We start from the raw sequence: 12,376 nt of genomic DNA, 5'->3' as shown, positions 1-12,376 counted from the left end.
TTCGTACTTAATGTTTTTCTTGGCAAAATCTGTAAGCGCAGCGCCAGGAGATGGTGAGAGCCGTCGCTTGACACACATGCAAACTATAGTTTCTCCTGCCAAAGAAAGGGTTAGGGCGAGTTTCTCATGGCACGAACCATATATTGATACAGCTCAGAAGTGGATGAAGAATAAGGGCTTCGCCATCTTGCTTGTGACCGCTCGGCAGTCTGTTTCTTTCTTTCTTTCTTTCTTTCTTTCTTTCTTTCTTTCTTTCTTTCTTTCTTTCTTTCTTTCTTTCTTTCTTTCTTTCTTTCTTTCTTTCTTTCTTTCTTTCTTTATTTCTTTCTTTCTTTCTTTCTTTTATTTCGTGCTTAGACGTTTGCCTAAGAAGGGGGCGAGCTAAAGACACAATGTTGCCTGACAGGGCCTCAGCCCATGACAAACAAACATATAAATTACAAAAGTCCGGCGGGCCAGTACAAAACAGTATCGTTGATAAGGACAAAAAAAAACGAAATCAAAGAAAAGTAGGCACAAAAGTAAGCATTATACAGAGCAAAATACATACACTCTCAGCAAAAAAAGACAGAAGCACTTGACAAGAATTTGCATCATAAATGTACGATGAGTATATAAATAAGAAACAAAGACCACGACTCATACATGAAACACTACATCAAATAACGAAGTTCTACTTAAGGCTTATTCTAGCCACCTGAAAAACAAGGCATTATGGGCATGTAAGCACAAACAAGAGTACACAGACGCGAACACAGAATCACTAATTGTGAAAAAAAAAAATGGACCACAACATGCTTGCATGAGAAATTTTAGTGACAATATATCCTATATTCCTATATATCCTATATATCCTATATATCCTATGTATCCTATATGCGTGACAATATATCCTATGCACGAACATGGGGCGCGAACTCGGAATAGCAGACGACACCAGTGAAACGCTCATATTGTTCACAATGCGAGAACGGAAGTTTCTATAATGTACTATTTTAAGCGCTAATAACTTTTTTTAAAAGAATATTCTGAAAAGTGGATCTGTTAAACGCAAAAAAAAAAGAACTATTTTACACAGCTATATTTGGCGGCATGAAGAGGAAGCCCTCTATCCCCGTAGGCAAAAGCAGTTGACATTTCACTTACTCTTCGCATTATATATGTTTGTGCATGCTTATGGGAACCATCTTGACTCAAGGTAAATCATTCGTGTCCATCAATTTTCTTTAAACGGCAACACATCTACTTGACCATTTTAGTGCGAGCTAAAAAGACAATCGCGAGAAATTTGCAATGTTTAGATGAAACTACCGACAGAAATATATGGGCAGATCGACGCACTCTCGCAAAAAGCAGCGTCTCAAGCGACCGACGCTGGCCCCATATGAAACTCTGGCACAAGTTCCGTCAGTGGAATCTGTACTCAAACAGGGCAAATTACAAAACGGTACTTTTTAAAGCGGAAGTAGCACAGAGAAATATTTAGAAAAATACAGAGCGTAGAACATGCCACCTCCTTTTTTCAAAGGAGTCGCCTTAGTATGCATATGTCCGCCCGTCCATCCATCCATTTAAAGAGAAAATGACTCGGGGGAGAAGGCGAAGTTGAGGATTGCATATGTAGAAAAGAAGAGAACTAAAAAGGAGTTCGAGTTGAATATCCTTAGAAAGGAAAGTTTTACAAATTAGAGAATTATTAGCTCACAGCCTGCAGGTTAAAAATTAATCGCTAACAGAATCAGTTGGATTTCGATCAACCAAGGCAACAAGCTGATTTTCAGAAGGGGCACCCGGCAATAGACCGCATTCACACCATGCATCGATAAGGTCAAACAGAAATGTGCACTGTACAAACGTTCCAGTGGAAAGGGGGGGGGGGGGGCACTATCAGGAAGCGGGTCAGGCAGGGAGACACCATTTTTCCACTGCTACTTACTTATTATCATTAGTCATACGTAATATAGGCCAGTCAGGGATCATAAATGGCGGGGTTGGTAATACGAAATAAAAAATGCGAGCGGAAAAGTTCGGCAATTAGGCTGATATACAATGCAAAAGGAAAGCAACAAAAGCAACGTCAACGTCACATCTTTGACCTTACAATTCGATCTTACAGACGTTCACGGACGGGGTATTCACACCACTATGCGGCAATGAATTCGAAGTCTCTATGGCCAGTTGAAAAAAAAAAAAGAATACTGAAATCTATCACCCTTTGGAGCCATCGGCCTAATGCAAAGTGCATTAGGCCCCACCGCGGTGGCTCAGTGGTTACGGCCCGAAAGACGCGGGTTCGATCCCGGCCGCGGCGGCTGAATTTCGATGGAGGCGAAATTCTAGAGGTCCGTGTACTGTGCGATGTCAGTGCACGTTAAAGAACCCCAGGTGGTCGAAATTTCCGGAGCCCTTCACTACGGCACCTCTCATAGTCTGAGTCGCTTCTGGACGTTAAACCCCAATAAACCAATAAACCAACCAGCAAAGTGCATTAATTAGGTCGATTGTTTATTCCACTTCAGTGATGAAAGTGTACTTTGAGGTAATCACTTTTGTTCAGTTTGTACGGTTCTCGTACGTAAGTAAAAGGAATTTCGCGGATTCAACGCCTCAGCAGCTGGAAAAGCTCGGTATGCGCGTTTTGCTAAGCAGAGCTATTACGCTGCATCATAACGCGAGTACCGTGAGCAGACAAAGGGGAAGGTATAAATCAAATTTTTTTAGACATTATCAAATCAGTTGGTTTAATGAGAATTACATACAAAGCTTCCGTACTCAAGTATGAGACTTTTAACCGTCTTATACGCTGATAAATTTACTTCTAGGAGTCCCGCTGCAAGTTTCCTGTGAAGAAATCATTATTGTCTACGTGCTTTCGCGCAGTGTTGGTTACGTGCACGTCCCATTTTAATGTGCGCGTAAATGCGAGTAATGAATATTTTACACCCTCTTCTTGCTTCACAGTGGTTGGTTTATTGGTTTATTGGTGTTTAACGTCCCGAATCAACTCAGGCTATGAGGGACGCCGTAGTGAAGGGCTCCGGAAATTTTGACCACCTGGGGTTCTTTAACGTGCACTGACATCGCACAGCACACGGGCCTCAGGAATTTCGCCTCGATCGAAATTCGGCCGCCGCGGCTGGGATCGAACCCGCGTATTTGGGCTTCACAGTGGTGTTCATTAATTAAATTACATCACGATGTCTCGGAATTTTTTTTTTCCTCTATTGCAAATGCACGTCACCGGACCGCTAAAAGTCAAGCTACAGCTTCATTGCGCCATAGCTATTACTGAAGGAGTAAAACATGAATTTTTACTATTTATATATCATGGCTTACTGAATTGCCCTGATTGGTGCGCTTCCCCCAAAGCGCCCTTTGCAATAATTTTTTTTTGGTTAGCCACCATGCATTTGACTACAGTTACGCAAATGACGAAGAAATATGAAACAAACGGTGATATTTCAGAGCACTAAAAACTCTTAGGAGGACAAAATTAATCCGAAGCTCTCCAATGTGGCCTGTCTCATGGTCCAAGGTTGCTCTGACACATTATTATGTTCATTAATAAATCTGCAATGTACAAAGCGTCAAAAAGCAGTCTATATTTTGCTCCTCTAGTTTTCTTATTGATTCGTGATTCCTTCTGTGCCTTATCAAATGTGATCTATTAGGAAAATGAATTTGATCCTTGAGTAAGAACGAAGTGTTTTTCTTCTGTGTACTTTGAGGCACCTAGCTTCTAGCTCTCGTCTTTTTTTTATTTTATTTAGAACATACTGCACTCTCGGAAGACTCAGCCGCTAAAATATTAGGCGTCAGTGCGGTCTATCCAAATAACGAGCAAACTCTCGATGCGCGACAGCACTGCAGGGAATATTTTTTTTAATTTTTTTTTTCTGGCAGAACCTCCGAAAAGACTCAACTGGTTTTTATTATATTCTCCCACACCATAGAACCGATTTATAACTTTCGCATCGCTTCCAGAGGTAGCGATGAATGCGGCGTTTGTTTTAGGACGCAGTAAATAATGCCTGCCGCAGGCTTGTGACGTGAGCAGTGAGCGTTCTTCGTATGAGATGTCTTTTTCGCTCCGACCCTATTCGACAGATGCAGATGGGGTCTTTGTTTTTGGTATGCGCGTGTGATTCGTTGTCTTTCCTCGCTGCTTCTATATGAAAGTGTCGTTCCAAGGAGCTCCAGGTCACAAATTAAGCTCTGATCTCAACTGACAACTTCTCGGGCCGAAGGCTTTCGCTTCTTGAAGTAACAGGTGGATGCGGCGTCCTTAGAGTCATGGCGTTATTCGCAGATGCTCTGGTCTTTGAAAACCGTGCAAGAACTTTTGATCTCTAAATACAATAAAGCTGATAAAAACCTCGCGCAAGAAGACGTTGGAAACACGACAGACATAAATTGTGTTCTGGAGTCGAGGTACGCATCCTGAAAAGAGTCCCATGTTTCTTAATGCCGTGTGCGTTGTGAAACCGAGAGCTCACTAGAGACGAATCAATACTTTAGATCTTTGAACATCTGATGGAAGGTGCCATAAACAAGCACGTAGGGACAGGCAGCTGCAGAATTAATTGGACGGGCACAATTTTCTTCGCGGCTGAAACTAAACGTTCCTGAAAAGATCCTTTGGTTCTTGATTCATTCGTTCTCGAAGTCGTCTGCTTGCGTTATTCAAACGACTCCTCATGGTGGCTGCTACGTGTGAGGTCCTTTTGAGCACAGCTAGATCGCATGAAACCGGCGCTTGTTAAACCGATAGAAAAAAAGTAGCCTGAGATGAAAAAAAAAAGACAACGGACCACCGCAACCCTCGTCGCTCATTCGCGTTTCAATCAGCATACGAGTGTCTAGCTAGATTGATGCTGATCACCTTCCTTATGGTGTCTGGCCACAGTTGATCTCTGCGAGCGCTACCTTCATCATCTTTCTGATTTGCTTTGGGAGGTGCTGTTCAATTTGCTCAGTCTCATGTTAACACAAGTGAAGCATATAGGTCTCTATTAGCGCATCGAGTTTTGTGCATCACATGATCCGAACGTCACGCTTTTCCTGCGTGACGCGATGTAGGGGGGACTCCAAGGAAAAGGGGCAAGGAGGGAAGGAAGAACTTCTCAACGGAGTGACACAACGCATAACGTTCGCTAAGGAAGCGCGGAAGGTGCATCGTGTGACGCCCACGTCACGAGTTTCTGCCGGGACTTCAGGTCGGGTACAAGGAGCAGTACCGATGTGCAGTTCTTGGGAAAAGCGGCTTGCGCATCACGTGACTTGGACGTCACGCCTTTCCGCTGTTTAGAGGGATGGCTCAAACAGCTCTCTGAGTGCGGAATGAACGAAACGTCTTCAGACTGCATGCGCGGCTTCAAACGGAACGTTTTTCTCTTATGTGTGCCGCACGAACTTGGCGGCGCTCGGTGGCGCGGGGTTCGAACTTCTCAGCAATCGCTACGTCATAATAAGGCGTTCTTCGATCGTGGACCTTCAAGTGAGAATCACTTGACGTAAGCGCTGCCGCATGGATGCACGCGTGTGGCTCCTCTGGATTGCCCTGGTCGCTGCTTGGTGCGTGGCTGCGGTGTCGACCGAGCGAGGCTCGTCTTCGAAGTCTGCATGGATCGAGGTTCCTCGCTCGCAGTTCCCCCGCTACAGGAAGATTGCGCAGGGACGCCGTGTACGTGGCTTCTAGGATCTACAAGTACCTCTTCCACGTCGCCGCTATTAAGAGAGTGCGCTATATGGTGGGTGCGCTCTTTACTGCGTTTATTAATTTTTTTTTTTTGCGTCGCGCATGATATCTTCCTTTCAAGGGCCAGAGTCACCTTTGAGGGCGATTAAGGCGCTTCAAGTTTTTCGAAAAAGTGGCTAAATAGGGCGCATATTGATAACGGTATCGTGTACAGACAGAAGTGGAACAGTGCTAATTAAGAAATTAGGTTAAGAACACAGCAGCGGGCTCTGGAAAGGAAAATGATACGTATATAGTTAAGAGACAGAACGACAGAAAAATGGGCCGGGGAACAAGCGCGAGGTAATGATAACCTATTCGAAATCTAGAGGCAGGAATGGGCACGGGCAGGGCATGTAATGCGAATGCAAGGTAACCGGTGGTCCACTGGAGTAACGCAGTGGATTCCAGTAGAATCCAAGCGTAGCAGGGGGCGGTAGAAAGTCGGGTAACAATCTCGGAAGGAAACAGCAGTTTACGACAGCCAGCGACGAGTTGGAAGGGACGACGGAATTCATTACGATGGGCAGGTAGTGACTGCAGAGCCGGAGCACGAGACTGAAATAATCAGGAGGATAAGAACGGGGTGGAGTGCATTTTGCAGGGACTCTCAGATGATGAATGACAGTTTACCAGTATCCCGCAGGGGAAATGTATATACCAGCTCTACCTTACCGGCACTCACCGATAGGGCAGAAGCGTGGCGGATAAAAAAATCGGGTTCAACTTAAATTGAGAACAACGCAGTGAGCCACGGAATTAAGATGATAGGCGAAACGTTAAGAGACTGGAAGAAAGCAGAGTGGGTCAGGGAACAAACGAGAGTTTATGACTTCCTAGTCGAAATCAAGAAGTGGAAATCTGCGTGGACAGGGCATTTAATGCAAAGGCAAGATAACAGATGGTCTTTAAAGGTAGCGGATTGAATACCTAGAGAAGGCAAGATGAGCAGGAGATGTCAGAGGGTCAGCTGGTTGGATGAGATTAGGAAGTTGTCAGGGGTAAGGTGGCCGCAGCTGGCACTGGACGGTACTAAATGGAAGGTTATGGGAGAGACCTCTGTACTGCAGTATACGCTATTAGGCTGATGATGACGGTGGATTTGCAAACAACCTCGAGTTAATCAAGAGTGGAAATAAAGTGAACGACGAAATTAATTACGGCTTGACTTGTAATGCCGTGGACAGATTACCCATGGATTGCAATGCTGCTGTCACACGGGCACTTCTGATCCCGGTCGATTTCGATCCCTATTAAAGTTCCCGATGCACTCCACATGATGCAACGCTGTTACACGTTTCCTTTGAATCTCGATCGACGAGTTGGCCGGCTATACATATGCCAGATGGCACTGAATGCACATGTAGTCGTACAAACGGCGGTAAACAAACGAGTTTGTAATCACGTATAAGTTTATAACACTTATAATAAAAAATCGCGCGGACGAGACGCCGCTACAGCAGGTTCCATCACAGACTCACACCAAGCCCCATACTACTGGCCCGTGCACGTAGGTGCTGCGTTTGTTTAATGCTGGCCACCCAGGTGGGTGACGTCGAGAGCGTTAACGAAATTGTGAAAATCAAGCCCCACTGAATTAAAAAAAAAAAAGCTTTTCAGATCTTTGCAACTTTAAGGGATGTTTTCCTGTACATTTCATTTACATGTACTGAATGTTCGCTGAGCACGATATGCCAGCCCTTGACCAGGATAAAACATCGAGATTGCGCCAATGGAGCTTCAGGAGCCGGCTTGGGGTTGAGCAGAATGGAGCTCGATTGCAACTGAATTAGCCGCGTAGCAATGCAGGATATGCATTGATTTCATTACCGATCGTCTCGATAACACGCGAAAATGCCATGTGACTCAGGTGTAAGTCGCACCTGGGACGGAAAAGAGGCTGAGTGGAGAGAAAAAGAGGCACCACGTTCCCACATCGCCACAACCTGAAAGACACAACGGCAGAATATGGTAACAGAGTAGAACAGAAGAAATGAACGGTGATGCCGTACCAGCCCTGTTCGGACATGTTTTGTTGGAGGCTCGGAACAACGCTCGAAAGCAGGATTTCAGCATACTACAGCGAGCTTGAATTGAATCTAGGTTGTTTCGTGTTGGGGGTAGCAACAGAAGATCCTTTGTGAGTGTCAGTCGCGTTGTTTCGTTTCATTTCTGCCAGAATCGAGCGTAAAATGCAATAAAGCGTGCTTTGCTGACGCGTAGTGCTGCAGTTCCTCTTGGAGAGAAGCGGGCAGGGGTGGGGGGGGGGGGGGGGGGGGGAGGGGGAGGGGGGGCTGCCGTAAAAGATTTCTAGCTTTGTGGAGAGAATCATCGTCTGCCCCTTCCCTCTTCTCTCACAAACGTTTTCTATCTAATGCAGTTAGCAGCATAGAAGGCGCTAGAATATTCGAGCTCTGAGAGGCCAGCTGGCTTTATTAATTACATCTTGCAGTAATCGACCAATCGATCGATCGATCAATCAATCAATCAATCAATCAAATTTATATTCCCGAACAAAGTGCCCCGAAAGAGGGTGACTGAAGAAAAAGCCGCTTCACCGCGGCTTGACTGAGCTCCAGGCACCCATCAGCAGTGACGTGCGATGTGTTTTGTCAAGTGCTTTTTGTAATCACTCAGTAATTACCACCTGTTTCGGACTTCCCTCCCTACCGTGAAGCAGAGGAGAGGGAAGCATTTTCGCCTCAAGATGAAGCTGAAACTAGCCGAATCTGTGTGCAAGCCGACGTGGCAAAAAATACCCAGGTCCAAATGCCCACCCCGACCAAGGCCGGTAAGAAAACTAGTTTCCATTTTTTCCTCTGAGCTTTCATTTATGCCTCGCGGCCCTCAAAACTGTGCTGCCTTAAATTTAATGATATGTGCTACTTAACTCAAGTTCGTACCAAATGCAAGTACTGAGATGAGCCGCGGGCTGAGCTAAAATGCGTAAACATAAATCAAGAAAGAGACAGCACAGTGACATATGTAGTACTTCACCAATGTATAGCATATTAAAGTATATAATATGAGACAAACACAAGCACTGTTAGGTCGATTTCTAGGAGTAGAACGAAATACTAATACACAGACTGTTCCGGACCGGGGGTGGTTCCGGGTTTCAACCCCCTGACCAGGACGAATTTTTCAGTTACAAAGTTTCCGTGAAAGCTGTATAGCTTTCCTTTGCAGACGTATGGTTGCCCTTGGTTGGATACTAATGAATAGATAGTCCCTTTTTAGAGACGAATACACGATTAAAAGATTGCGTCACCTGGTAAGGGGACCTTACGGCTGCCCATACAGCAATGCTGTCAATCTCCACTCGTCAGCTGGCTGTTGACATCGTTTGCCTAGCTGTCCGCGCATATTTGACGTCACAACAGGTGGCAGCTCCGTGACGTCACAGGCGCCAGCCTCCAGCAATGACAGAGCTAAGAAATGAACCGGGAAAAGCGCCCTCTTCTTCACGTACTCGAACCGCTCGTGGCTGGCCTCAGCTTCTCCGCACGCTAGCAGACGCTGGCAAAGGAGAGCCCAGCTAAATGGAGTCCGCGCGGAACAGCGTGCTGTACGCTAGTCAACGAAGCGGCGCGCTATAACGCCAGCCAGTCGCCGTTTTGATGTACAAGACGTATCGGAAAATTTCTCGCATCCATAGCAGCAACTTTCAATGCAGGAATGCTTTTAACGTCCACATACCCGCCATGCCCTGTCCGCGAATTTTTGTCCAACCATCTGTGCATACGTATCACTGGAAAATTTATGCGCAAGCAATTCAATAGCATTCAAAGCTGTTGATGCATTTGCCAGAAATGACCAGTGGGGCTTGCGAGACTCAGGTTGCTCTTCCCGTGCACCACCTACCACGGTTTGCAGGTGGTGTATGCCACAGTTGGCAGGAGGGGGGGGGGGGGGGGTTCACACAGACGAACCTGGTCACGTCACTTCCGGTCTGTTGACATCGTACATCGGCACATTAGTGAGTGGCCTTGTGAACCGGACCGTCAGTTTATAAAGGCTGTCTGAAACCCTCCTCACGGTGTGCCCCTTTTCTGGAGTTCCCGCTGCTAGAAATGTCTTTGTTCGGTGATGCTTCTACGCGCGTTTCATGAATGAATGAAAACATGTTTATTCCACATTACAATGCGATGCCATGGAAGATGAGGGGGGGGGAGGCTAAGGTTTATGAAGTTGATGGAGAAGTCTGCCTGGAGGTATGAGTGACTACGAGCATAAAATATTCAATCACACTGGTCCTGAGTCGTGCGTTTTGGGCCAGTATATATCATGGGTACTAGAAATATCGTTAAAAATATACATTAAATTTTGTGTCTGAGCTAGTTGGTTCATACTTGACTCTTAAGAGGGCAGCGCAAAGTACAGCACGGAACAAAGCAGAACACAAAAGACAGGACGGGTGCTTATGAGTCAAAAACATATGAATTAATTGAAATAAAGCTGCAGATAAGTATCATAGATACCTTTGCACTGTGATGCTCTATACGCGTCGCTCATAAATACACTGAGGTAGACTTTCGTGTGCGCAGAATTCTAACGATGTTTCGTTTACTCTATCTCTTTCTATCTCTCTCCTTTAAGCGCGTCCGAATGTGCGACCTGGACCTGACCACCAGACCGTGGAACCGAAAGCGCGTGTACGTTCGCTTGGAGTGTGAGAGACGGTGAGCGTTGCCCACTTTGCATCATTCTTCTGCCTCACATTGCAGCGTATTTACCGCGCCAATGAGGCCATCATTGGTAAGAACTGTCAGAGCTACTTGACCATATAGCAGATGGGAAACTCACATTGAGGGATCAGGAGATGGTGACGCCGCCTATGAGTTACGCTGTCGGGTATTATCGGTGTCGCCCAGCAAATTGTATTTATCTACTAAGTTTGTGAACGCTGCAAGGGGGTGTGACAGTCTTTTACCTTTCAAGTTTCATCCCAATCAGAGTGTTTTATCTGAATATGGGGGCTCTATGAGGAATTCATGCGTCAGGAAAGACCGAATAACATTGACGAGCTGTAGATGTTAAAGAAAATGGCGGCATGAAATTTCCGTCATCCTGTCAGCGATTGTCTAATTAAACGCAGTGTGTGACTAGAACATTACAACCTAGTTTTTAGAACTAAACTTCAACTTACGTTTTTGTCTCACGGCGCGATCATTTAACTTCGGCATTTTTAGTGTTTGTTACGAGTGTATGACTTCCTTCTTCAAAGATAGCTCTTAATATGACCATCTGTATGTTAATTACATCTACAAGAACTGCTCGTTAAAAGAATGTATAAGCTCTAGGCACTTGTGACCGCACAGTGGCATCGTATTTCACCGAAAACAAAAGAAAATTCATACTCAGAAATATTATTCACCGAAGCAAAAAGCCAAAGTTGCATTCTGAAATAAACACCGAAAAACGTCTGCCGAATTTTCAGAAATAGAAAGCGAAAAGTCGGAACCCTAGAGATATCCCGACTAAATAAACTCGCACATAACCTTTAGTCAGTTTATTATGTCTACCATCGTCTCCGACTAAACACAGTGTTCACGAGCAGCTTCTGATACCGCTTAGATCAAGCAAACAGTCCCCATCATTTGCGGCTGAGTAGAAGCAGTGCGGAACATCTGGGCAGAATTCTCAGGTTATGTAGACGACCCAGCTTATTACGAGCACAAAAAAGAGACGCTCACACAAGTGCCACTAACATTGAAATGTGTTTTAGGTCCCCCCCACGTGCTCTTCATGCCATTAACGCACTCTGGACGCTTTATTTCCTACCTGGGGGACATTGGAGAAATTGACAAACTTTAAGACCTACTTGTATTTCTCCTTCCTGTGACGTATTCTCCGTGCACTGAACTTTTTGTGTGCTCATTTGCAATACATTGTACTGCCTCACTAACCGTACAACTTCCTTTCTCCTTGACGTGCATTCACCTCATTTCAATAAACACATTTTTATTCTTTCTTTCGAAATTCTTTCAAATCTTTAGCGCACCCTTCTGTTACCACCTTTCGTTTACCGAAGGATCTCTTCTGGTGCATTCATTTAGTACAAGTGATGAACCCCTCACACAACTCCTGTGCTTTATTTTGTGCCCCTTCTCTGTATAATATAAAATTATGGTCTGACAATAAAACATTTCTGATTTTGATTCATTCCCACAAGCAGGCCACTGATCATCCATTACAAATAAAACGCTTTCAGACTGACGGTGGTCACTGCGGCTCCGTAAGGTAGGCAACAGTAAGAGCTACCGTTAACGCAATTTTCTGTAAAATTACCGTGACTTATGCCATTTTTATCATGCAGGACGTCTGAATGCGTTTCTTCTCTGCAGGCACCACTAGAGGAACAAGCCTGATGAACAAACTCAATGTTACAGCCAGCGCTCGTGGTAAGCCATGTGCTAAGCTTCTGAACTGCTTTCGCTACCTATGTACCGCCACTTGACTGTCACATGTGCAGCAAGTCTACCACACTGGTTTTCCGCACTGCAGAGACGTAACAGTTTCACAGCAATATTAAGAGCGGCTCCTTTGTGTAGCTACAGTAGATGACAATGATGACATGATTGTATTGAAAAAAGGACAGCTTGACAAAACACCGCCATCGGTAATGTGTTTCGCCTC

The 12,376-nt window shown here is 45.1% G+C and overlaps 1 pseudogene; it reads left to right on the top strand.

Annotated features, from left to right (window-relative positions):
* Window positions 1-5,527: 5,527 nt before the first annotated feature.
* On the top strand, window positions 5,528-12,108 carry LOC149332750 (uncharacterized; annotated as a pseudogene).
* Window positions 12,109-12,376: the final 268 nt, after the last annotated feature.

The sequence above is a fragment of the Amblyomma mixtum genome, chromosome 8 (assembly GCF_055824585.1).
Source record: "Amblyomma mixtum isolate Tamu chromosome 8, ASM5582458v1, whole genome shotgun sequence".
Taxonomy (NCBI): domain Eukaryota; kingdom Metazoa; phylum Arthropoda; class Arachnida; order Ixodida; family Ixodidae; genus Amblyomma; species Amblyomma mixtum.
Note: the sequence above shows the minus strand (reverse complement) of the source record. Positions and strands in the feature narration are given on the sequence as shown.